At 37.5% G+C, this 10,061-nt stretch overlaps 1 protein-coding gene across 2 annotated transcripts in view; it reads left to right on the top strand.

Moving 5' to 3' along the window:
* The window catches only part of SHOC2 (SHOC2 leucine rich repeat scaffold protein), a 98,130-nt gene that overhangs the window by 677 nt on the left and 87,392 nt on the right, over positions 1 to 10,061 (top strand). Inside the window, exon 1 of one of the 2 annotated variants that reach the window (XM_039250704.1) lies at positions 169 to 245. The exons of the other annotated variant lie outside the window; for it this stretch is intronic. The gene's annotated coding sequence lies outside the window, so the exon portion shown is untranslated. Of the gene's footprint in view, positions 1 to 168; positions 246 to 10,061 lie in introns of those variants that run through there. 2 annotated transcript variants of the gene reach the window in all.

The raw sequence follows: 10,061 nt of genomic DNA, 5'->3' as shown, positions 1-10,061 counted from the left end.
AGTGCCTCACTGTGATTGGGTAGCGTCGATTGCCCTGGCCCCGCCTGTTTTTCTCCCTCAGCGAGTGACGGGCCTGAGCCTGAGGGGTGGGGCGGGGCGGTAGGAGCAAGAGTGTGTGGAGGGGCAGGCGGGGCGGGGCGAGTGGGGGAGGGGCGGGCGGGGGGCGGCGGTTGGGCAGCGTCGCTTCTAAGGAGGAGGAGGAAGGAGGGCGAGCGAAGAGGATGGCGGAGTTGGGGCTCCTGACGGTAACCCGGGGCTGCTGCGGCGGCGGGAGGGCGTTTGTCGGTCGGTTCTTCCTGCCTTCTTTCTTACCCGTCGGGCGGTCCGGGTGGCTGTCGGTAGGGGGAGGCCCCGCACGCCCTGAGGGGCTAGAGCCGGCGGGGCCGGGGCGAGGCCCGAGGGGCTGGGGCCCTGGGAGGCGCCGCGGCCGCCGCCGCTTTCCTGGGTGCTGTCTCAGGAAGGGCCGGGCCCTCGGAGCCGGCTCTGGTGCGGGGCCCCGCAGCGGGCGCCGAAAGTGAGCCGCTCGGCTGTGACAGCGGCCGGGGCCGGGCCTGCGGTGGCGGCGGGCGGCCGGGGCAGCGCCCGGGCGCGGGCGGGGGGCGCCAGGCGGACGGCTCTGCCCCACTCTGCTCCCCGGGGCACCTGGGCCGGGCTGCTGGGCGCCCCGTGGGCGTCGGGGAGCTGTGTAAGTCGTTGGCGGGGGGCCCTGGCGCAGCGCTAGTGGTGCGGGGTGGGGTATTTCCTCGCCCCTCCTCAGAGCCCCCCGCTCTCGCCCCGTCTTCTCTCCTTTCGGTGAGGAGTGGTGAGTTGGCTCTGGGTATGGTGCCTGGTGAGGCGAGTTGTAGGCATCCACGACCGCCCTGTTGGACTTGCCTGGTGGCAACCTCTTTCCGCGGCAGCATTTAGGGATAGAGGAAAAGTACTCTTATCTCCTCCTCGCTCCCCCCCTCCCCGCCCCGTACTGCCCCCCCCACCCCTACCCTAGCTCTTAACGCCGAAGGTTTCTGGGCCAAAAGATTTTCCCCCAGCCCCTCAGCATCCATTGTTTTGTACCTTCCCCCTCCCCCGCCCCATGCCTAGGTAGAAGAATGACTTCAAACCATTAATTGCCCCCTCCCCCCGTTTTTAAGTCGACAGCGGTTTTGTGTTATTGTGTTAGTATGGATTTACAAACAGGTGGAATGAATACCGACTCTGAGAGTTGGAAAGATGCTTTTGTGTGAGTTTTTAAGCTTTCCGTCCTTACAGTTGGTGATTTGGTTTTGTGTGTTGCTTTGTATCATAATGGGGGTGAGATGTGAAAAAAAGAGGAAGCAATGTTTTGCAACCTATCCAAAGAAATGTTTTTTAAGTCTCTGGGGATGCTGAAGCAAAATTGGGCTGCAGATGTGTACTGTATAGTATTGGCTTCCATCATAACTACCAACACTATATCTCTAAGCTTTCACTTGTGCAGCTTCGTTTTGTACACTTCTTCATAAATGTCAGCTTCTAGTAGTACTCAAAGAGATTCCTGGGTGTAAAATTTTTTGTTTGTCAGAATTCTAGGGTATACTTGTGTAACCAAGCATTTTTGTATTCGAATGTAGCATTAACACCAAGAAATTGTCTGATTTTAAAGACCTCAGTTTATTAGTGTACTAATTTGTACCTTCATCCTTCAATGCCATAGCCCTTAAACTGTTAACATGAATTTGAAGAAACTTAGCTCGTGGGCACAATGCGCAACATTAAGTAAGCCTACATTTATAGTTTGAGTTTATCAAGTGTTGATGTTTTTCTATGTGACAGTGACAAGAATTTTTAGGAATAATATATGTATGTGACTCTTGCCTACCTATGGAGTTTGGACTGAATAGGATAAATCTTTTAAATATTTATTTGGACATAAGGTACACTGTGAAACTTACTTAATTTTGAATAGACATTTGAAAAATAGATCTTAGACAAGTAAATAAAGGCTTTAAGATTTGTAACTTTCAAATGGCTTAAATACATAAAGGTAACATAAAACTATATTTTTGAAATGCTAGTTTTGAGGGGTGGATCTGGCCTGTTTCTAAGATTACAACTGTTATCTTGTGTTTGTTTAGTTTTTGAAGAAACTACATTTAACTCAGGTTGGCATTCGTTTACTGATCTCAGGTTGGCATTTGTTTGCTGATCTTTCATTGTTAACACGGTTTTCAAGTGTTATTCTCTTGTTTTAAATTGTATTAAAGAGTGATACCAAGATAGAATAATAGCCTACAGCTGGGTTTTTAAGTTTTTCAACTACCATATTCAGAAAGTTGATTAGAGCTGTGTTGTGATAATTGTAGCCAGACTCATACAACAATTGGTGACCTTTGTGCCAGAAATTTGAAACATTTCGCTTTTCAAAAGGAACACCACAATTATAAATTCTTGTGTTATATTTGCTGGAATTATGCCTTTTAAATGTTACTGTTTCTTCAGTGACTTGGGACAGGGCTTGTCCCGTGTTTTCGGAGAAACATAAACTGGAATTCTATGTGGAATACTTCCCAAAGATGCCTTCTGAATAGCTTCTGATAGATACTACATACATATATTTTTAAGTTTATTTTTTTAATCATCTCTACGCCCAGTGTGGGGCTCAAACTCACACACCCAGGATCAGAAGTCATATGCTCTTTTGACTGAGCCAGCCAGGTGCCCCCCTCTTAGTGTGTTTTGACGTGCCTTACCCATGTGGGGGAAAGGTAAATAAAATTGAATTTCTTTGTTATCTAGGCAGTCATATTTGTTTTGAAAACATGCTGGATTATCAGTATTTGTTGTGTAATTTAATATTTCTGTAAAACTTGTGTTCTTTAAACAATTTAATTTATAGATTTTTTTCTAGTAAGATATTTAAATATAAAAATTAACTGTTGTGTTTTTGATGAAAAATAGACCTGAACCTGTATTTGCAGATAAGGATGAATATTTTTTGGAGGTTGAAAGAATGTATCTTTAGAATTTTAGTTTGCTGTATTATTCATGTATCATTTATGTTTGAAAATATAAAATCTATGCTTATAACCAAAAAATCAAAACAAGACCAGTCATTCCCCCCTTCCCCCCACAGAAAAACACACAGTAAAACTGCCAAACAGGTTGACCCACAAATCCTTCAGTGAGTTCTGAGGTTTATATTTTGGCCTTGGTGGAAGTGTTCTTGAATTAGTTTATAAAGTATCAGGAGAGGCAATTTAGATATAGAATAAACACTTTGACATTTCCTAATAAGACTAATAGGGAATTGGTAAATATTTTGTTGTAGATAAATTATATGGAAATTAGCTGTAATTTAGCAGCAGAGGGATACATTAAGTATTTTCACGTGGTACTTGAGAAATGAGTACTGCAAATATTGGTTGCTATTTTTGCTTATTGTTAGACTTATACTTCATGCATTATATATTACACATTGGCATATTGTAATTTAAGGCTAAATCTTTCATAGACTAAATTATTAAAAAATTGCTGTCCCTGTGTTCTGAAATTTGTTTTTCTACTGGTCATACCACATCAAAGTTATGCCATATAAATCTTTTTGAACATTTTTTCTCTGATAATCTAATAGTTAAAATTTTTTATTTTTGTAGCTCTCTGTTTACATGGACTTTTAAAATCTAAAAAATGTCGAAGTCACAAGGTGACCTATGGAATGCTTGAACTTAGAATGTTCTGAAATGTAATTGCAGTCAGTGCAGGTTGAAAGGAACACACATAAGTTGGAAAAGCTGACTTATGGTATAAAATACGTGACTGCATTATTTTTGAAGTAAACGTTCATTCTTTGGTATTTTCCCCTGGTTCCCAACTTTTTAGCACAGGGTCTCTAATTCTGCAAATCAAAGTTCTAACACATGAAAAGAATATTCTAATTACAAAGAGCTCTTTACCTTTTGAAATGTTGGTAACGTGTTTTCTGAGAAAGTATGAAGTTTCTATTATCAAGATTTAAAAGAACTAATTAGATTTCACACAATAAATCTTAATTCCTCTTTAAAGATCAGAACTGATTACAAAAAGTTGTGGATGCTGTAAAAGGTAAGGGTTCTTTTATCAGAAAGAATGAATGTTCTGGTTGAAGTTAAAACATTAAAAGAGACTTAAAAGTGAGTGCAGTTGGTCCCTATGTGAAATGAACCTAAAGGACTTTTATGAAGTATTTTAGCTCTTCTAATGTTTATAGCACTGTGAGCAATCAGAGTTTAAGCACTTCATTTGCCCTCAAATACTATTTGTAAATCCTACAATTTTAATTCAGTAATTTCATAGTTTATAATGATAAATCTTTTTTCTTTTGGTTTTTCAAATGTTGTGGAGGTAAAGTGGAAATTATCTCTTGTGATGCTAATGAAATTAACTCCAAATTCTAGATATTATCAGTTAAATTTGCACTTTCTCAGTTTCCAGTTTTGTGTTGTATAACACTCCTTCCTGCTTTCAGGGACTTTCACAGTTTTGTAAATAGTCTTTAAATTTAAATTCTTGTTCTATAAATATTTCTTACTATAATTTCATATTCGTAATGTCATCGACCTCCTGCTGAGTGCCATGTATGTCCCAGACTCTGAGGATACATAGCTAAATATACTGGGTTTCTTGCTTTCAGTAAGTTCACAGTTTGTTGTATGAACCGTACAAGTCAGTAGTTAATTGTTTTGCAACGTGACAGCAGTGCTTTGATAGCAGTGTATGCTGGTGAACTGAGCTGAGTTAAGGCATAGATTGCATGTGTAACCAGCAATGCTTGCTGGAAGATAGGACTTGAACTTAACTCTTGAGGGATAAGTAGGATAGATAGTGGGAAGAAAAAGCATAGAAGTTAAACATGTTAAGGTCCATTTGGAAACATGCAGATGAATAGCAATTTGGATTCTATGTAAGACTTAATATTTTAGGTTATCAAGTAGGTATTTATTAAAGCCTATACTTTTAGAGATTGTTATTTCTTGTATACCTAATTTAATTTAGGCCTTGGACTGTGGATCTGGGATCTGCTTCAAATTATTTAAAACTTTTAATTATTTTTTCATTAATATTTTAATTAAAAACAGGAAGAACATATCAGCCTGATGTGGAATACCCCCCCCCCCAGGTTTAGAACTTGGATAGTTATGTTTCAGAATCACACTTAAATATTGTTTTCTCAGCATTTATGCATGATGTTAAGAGTAATATTTATGAGCCTCCTTAGAATTCATGGTAAGTTTCTACTGTACATTTAAAGTTGCTCTTCTGGGGGGTGCCTGAATGGTGCAGTCGGAAGAGCATAGGACTTTTGAACTCAGGTTTGGGAGTTTGAGCCCCACTTTGGGTATAGAGATTATAAAAATAAATAAGTAAACATGAAAAATAACACTCACTCTTCTGAGAACATTAAAAGCCATTTTTTTCCCATACTTTCAAAGTGCCTCTTTAGGTAAGTCAGACCATATAGTCAGCAGTTGGTCCTGGTAGAAGTCTTTGTATGGCTTATTTGAATTAAAAATTCTTTGAACTTGAATATTAATTTTTCATTTTTAATACTGCTTTGAGAGCTGTTTTTTGTTTTTGTTTTTTTCCATTCCAAACTCTGTTCTCTCCGTAGTGCCATAGTTTCTCATTTTAAAACATTCTCATGTTGCGTTTTGTAGTTGCTTTTGATCCTTCCAGTTGTGTTTTTTATGTTCTGTTTGGTTTATTATTTTTGAGAGAGAGAGAGAAAGAGAGAGAGCAAACACGTGGGAGGGGGGAGAAGAGAGAGAGAGGGAGACATAGAATCTGAAGCAGGCTCTGTGCAGTCAGTGCAGACCCTGATCTGGAGCTCCAACTCACCAACTGCGAGATCATGACCTGAGCCAAAGTCAGATGCTTAACCTACCGAACCACCCAGGCACCCCTCCAGTTATTTTCGTTATTCAAACTTGAGAAATTCCTTTGTAAAATTTTCACATTTTAGCAATTACATTGTAAATTTTATATCACCTCATTTATCGCAAGGTTATTTATTAGGAAACTAAATCTTTGTTTTCATCTCCTTGGATACAACCCCATACATTCTTCACCTGGCTAACCTAACCCCCGTTCTGGCCTCAATATCACATCCTTTGGGAAGTCTTCTTTGATCCTTAGATTTTCCTGTTCTAAGGTCCCTTAGCACCTGCACTTCCTCTTTTTTTCTTTTAACATTTTTGTAATGATGTGTTTAATGTCTGTCTTTTTTGCAGACTGTAAGTTTCATGTTAGTATCAAGTATGTCAGTCTTCTTTACTACCATTTCTCCAGTATATGTACAGTGTATAACTTTGTAGGCTCCTAATTAAAAAAAAAAAATTACCAAGATTAACAGTCTTGAACCCCAAAACAGACCACTAAAAAGGACAAAGAATGCCTCAGTCTTCTGTTCTTTAACATGTTTTCTGCTCTTAGATTTCCTCAGGCCTTAATTGAAAGGCTTTTTTTTTTACTCAATGTACAATTTTAAGAAAGTTTAGTAACCAAATGTGAATAGGACAGGGATATCTCCTACAGGCCATAAGAGTTGAAAATAAGAGCAGAGGGGAAAACACTTAAAAATCAGATACAAGACATTTTTTAAAATAACAGTTTAAGGCAACTTAATGTCGTGATACACTTACTTAGAATCTTTCAAGACACCATTTGTCTTGTAGACATATGTCTATATGTAGAACAGTATAGCAGTAATGCTGATAGAAGAAGAGATTAACTGTTGTTAGTAAATTTTGTTAAAGATTACACAGGACAGGGGCACCTGGGTGGTTCAGTTAGTTAAGCATCTGACTCTTGATTTCAGCTCAGGTCATGAACTCACGGTTTGTAGGTTCGAGCCCTATGTCGGGCTCTTCACTGACAGTGTGGAGCCATTCTTTCTCCCTCTTTCTCTTTCTCTGTCCCTTCCTTGCTTGTGGTCTCTCTCTCTCTCTCTCTCTCTCTCTCTCAAAATAAATAAATTAAAAAAAAAAGATTACACAGGACCATGTGTTGTATTTGGGAAAAGTTTTTTTTTTTTTAATCAAAATGATGTAATTAAAAACTTCAGCGTTAAGCTTTTGTTGGAAGGATTTGCTTAATGAGGGGAAACATAGCAGGCACCATTAAATACTGAGTAATAAGTTGAAGCAGATCTCTGAAAGTACTGAATCACTGCAGTATAATATTATTACCTTACAATTTGTAGAAGTAGAGTTTATACTGACCATGTTTTTTTTGTTTGCTTAGCTATGAAATATGTAAAATTGGATAACCTGTTTTTCTTCATTAGTTTTGAATAAAAACTTACCTGTTGCAATGATGTGACAAAATGACATAAGTATTTCTGCAACTTTTATTTTGTTAAAGAGAGTAAGCTCTATCTATTTATTTATGTACTGTGTTTCTTGGTAACTTGGACTGGAAAAATTAGGTCGGGGGGTTATAATTACTTCTTTGCTAGAAGTATGTGGAATCTAACAGATTGGGTGACCTGAAATAGATTGTATTTAATTCAGTTTTATTTTATATATCTTCTGGGATAAAGAATTAAAAATTTCACCCAAGGGCTTTAGTTTTTTTCAGATAAACTGCACTTTATCTTAATATTGTAATCTGTTGCATTCTAGGACTTTATAAGAATAGGTAGAAAAGCTAGTTATTTCTTGTTACTAAAACAAATGTTGGTTTATCTACCATGTGTTAATTACCATTTTAAACTCATAGAAATAGGATACTTATATACTAGGCAGCTGAAAATAGTAAGGTTTATGATATAATCTTGAAGACATTTATTTCTGTACTTTGGAAGTAGTGATTTGAAATTCTTAATACTAGAAATATGGCCTAGTTTCAGAACACCCACTAAGCAACTGTGAGAACTCAGCATGCTAAATGGCTTGTAGTGCTGCAGTATTTTTTAATTTTCCCCACCCCCTGTTATATAATGGCTTATAGTAGTACACACAGAACATGAGTATTTGGGACAAGAACAAATTGTATTAAAGTCTCCAAAACATGTGAGTCTCTCAGGCTTTTTGTTGACTACTAAGGAGCTAACGATGATGAAATATAGTGATGATTAGTGAGTGAATGACAGACATCAGGTGGTGATGTTTTATGCTTCAAATGAGGCAGGAAAAGCAAGAAATGTTTTGCGGCTTGAGAAAAATGACTTTTTAAACAATGGAGTCACTATTTTCAAAACAAAATTAAGTTCAATTAAATTTTTTAGTTAAGTTTGATAGCTCTGATTTAAACATTTCCATGATGCTTGTGTACAGGACTTAAAAATTTCAGTGGAAATAATTCTAAACATTTCCCCCAGAATGTTGTGCAACGGAAACATTGCAGCATTATGTCAGCCTGTGGGAACTAGATACTGAAACTGATTAGCACTTAACTGTAAAGAATAAAATCTACTAGTTCTTATTCATTGTTCAGGAAAGTATGGTTGTAAAGGCATTTGGTAAAACATTTCTTGGCCATCTTATTTTAAAGGGACTGAGTTGATCTGCAGGAATTGTAGTATCATGCAGATGTATATTAGAGTTTAAATGTTTCAGTTTTAAAGATTTTTATGATACAGAAAAGGAAAGAGTAAGTTTGCTTTAAAAGTCACCTGTGTAATTCTTGTAGCGTTAGCTCTGTGAGTAATGCCTTAATGCATAACTAATCGTATACAAAAATATAATGAACTTTTTCTGACTTCTCTCTACTAGAAGTCTTTTATCTGACATTCTCGTGTGTGTTTGTGTGTGTGTGTGTGTAATTGATAAAATAATGATCCTGTGGCAAGATTTTGAAGATTTCTGTTTCATCAAAGAAAGTTGAAATTAATAAAGTTGAAGTTTTGCTATATTTTATTATGTTCAGATTCTTTGAAAATTGATAATCCACAAATGGTAGGTAGATTCATGTGCTAAAAATAAAGATAAATTGTTAATTAGCTCCTCTCTTTCCTGACTGTACCAGTTGTCCAGTTTTTATAACAATTCGGTAATATTTGCATTGCTTCCAAGAGTAATTAAAATTAAATATTGCCAAATAACGTTTTTTCTTTCTGGTGTGATTTAAATATCTTATCACTTGCTACCTGCAAATTACTAAATGATTTACATCTTTGTGGTGTAAGAATTTTTAATGTCGAACTTCTGTAAACTATGTGAGAATCATTTTGGGGTGGTAGTCACAAGATGGCAGATAGTACATAGGAGCCGGAAATTGGTTGGGTTTAATGTGTTAACCTACAAAAATAATGTCCTTTTACGTATATTAAAAAATGTAAGCAAGGGCTGCCTTTGAATATTTTCGGCAGCTTCTGATGGGAGAAATTCCTTATTAGCCTTAAGTTAAGCTGGACTTGGTTGCTCAGTATATTTTTGATCTTGTTTGAGAAATCTTTTTGCTTTGGGATAATTTTAACGATTACAGAGATAATAAGTTAATATTTTTAAAGCTCAAAATTCATTCTGTAAATCCTATTTTAAATACCAGGATAGGTAGATAAATAATTAGTTGAGCATCTGGTCTTCATCTAAATAGTATCAGAATTGGACTGTATAAATGTGAGAAAGGCTGTCTGCTTTATAATATTATTTATTTATTCTTTAAATGTTTATTTTTTGAGAGAGAGAGAGAGAATATGAATCCAAAGTGGGCTGCTCTGGTCTGACAGTAGAGAGCTCGATGTGGGCCCAGACTCACAAACTGCAAGATCGTGAACCAAGCAGAAGTTGGATGCCACCTAGGCACCCCTATAATACATATTTTTAAAGTAGGCTCCACACCCAATGTGGGGCTTGAACTCACCCTGAGATTGAGTCAGATGCTCTACTGACTGAGCCAGCCAGGAGCCCCTATTTGCTTTTTAATAATGACATCTTGACAAATAACTGATTCTTAAATGTAAAATACCTAACTTGAGACCACATAGCTTCTAATCTTGCTGTGTATAACATTACATTTATATTTGTTTACATTTTTTTCTTTCTGGTGAATAATTTATAGAATGAGTAATAGATTTATAATCAGATAAGACCTAGTGAAGGAATATGTGGGTTTATACATATAAA

Source organism: Hyaena hyaena, unplaced genomic scaffold (genome assembly GCF_003009895.1).
Source record: "Hyaena hyaena isolate Hyena2069 unplaced genomic scaffold, ASM300989v1 scaffold_379, whole genome shotgun sequence".
Classification (NCBI taxonomy): Eukaryota; Metazoa; Chordata; class Mammalia; order Carnivora; family Hyaenidae; genus Hyaena; species Hyaena hyaena.
The sequence above is the reverse complement of the archived record's forward strand: the minus strand, read 5'-3'. Positions and strand labels throughout refer to the sequence as shown.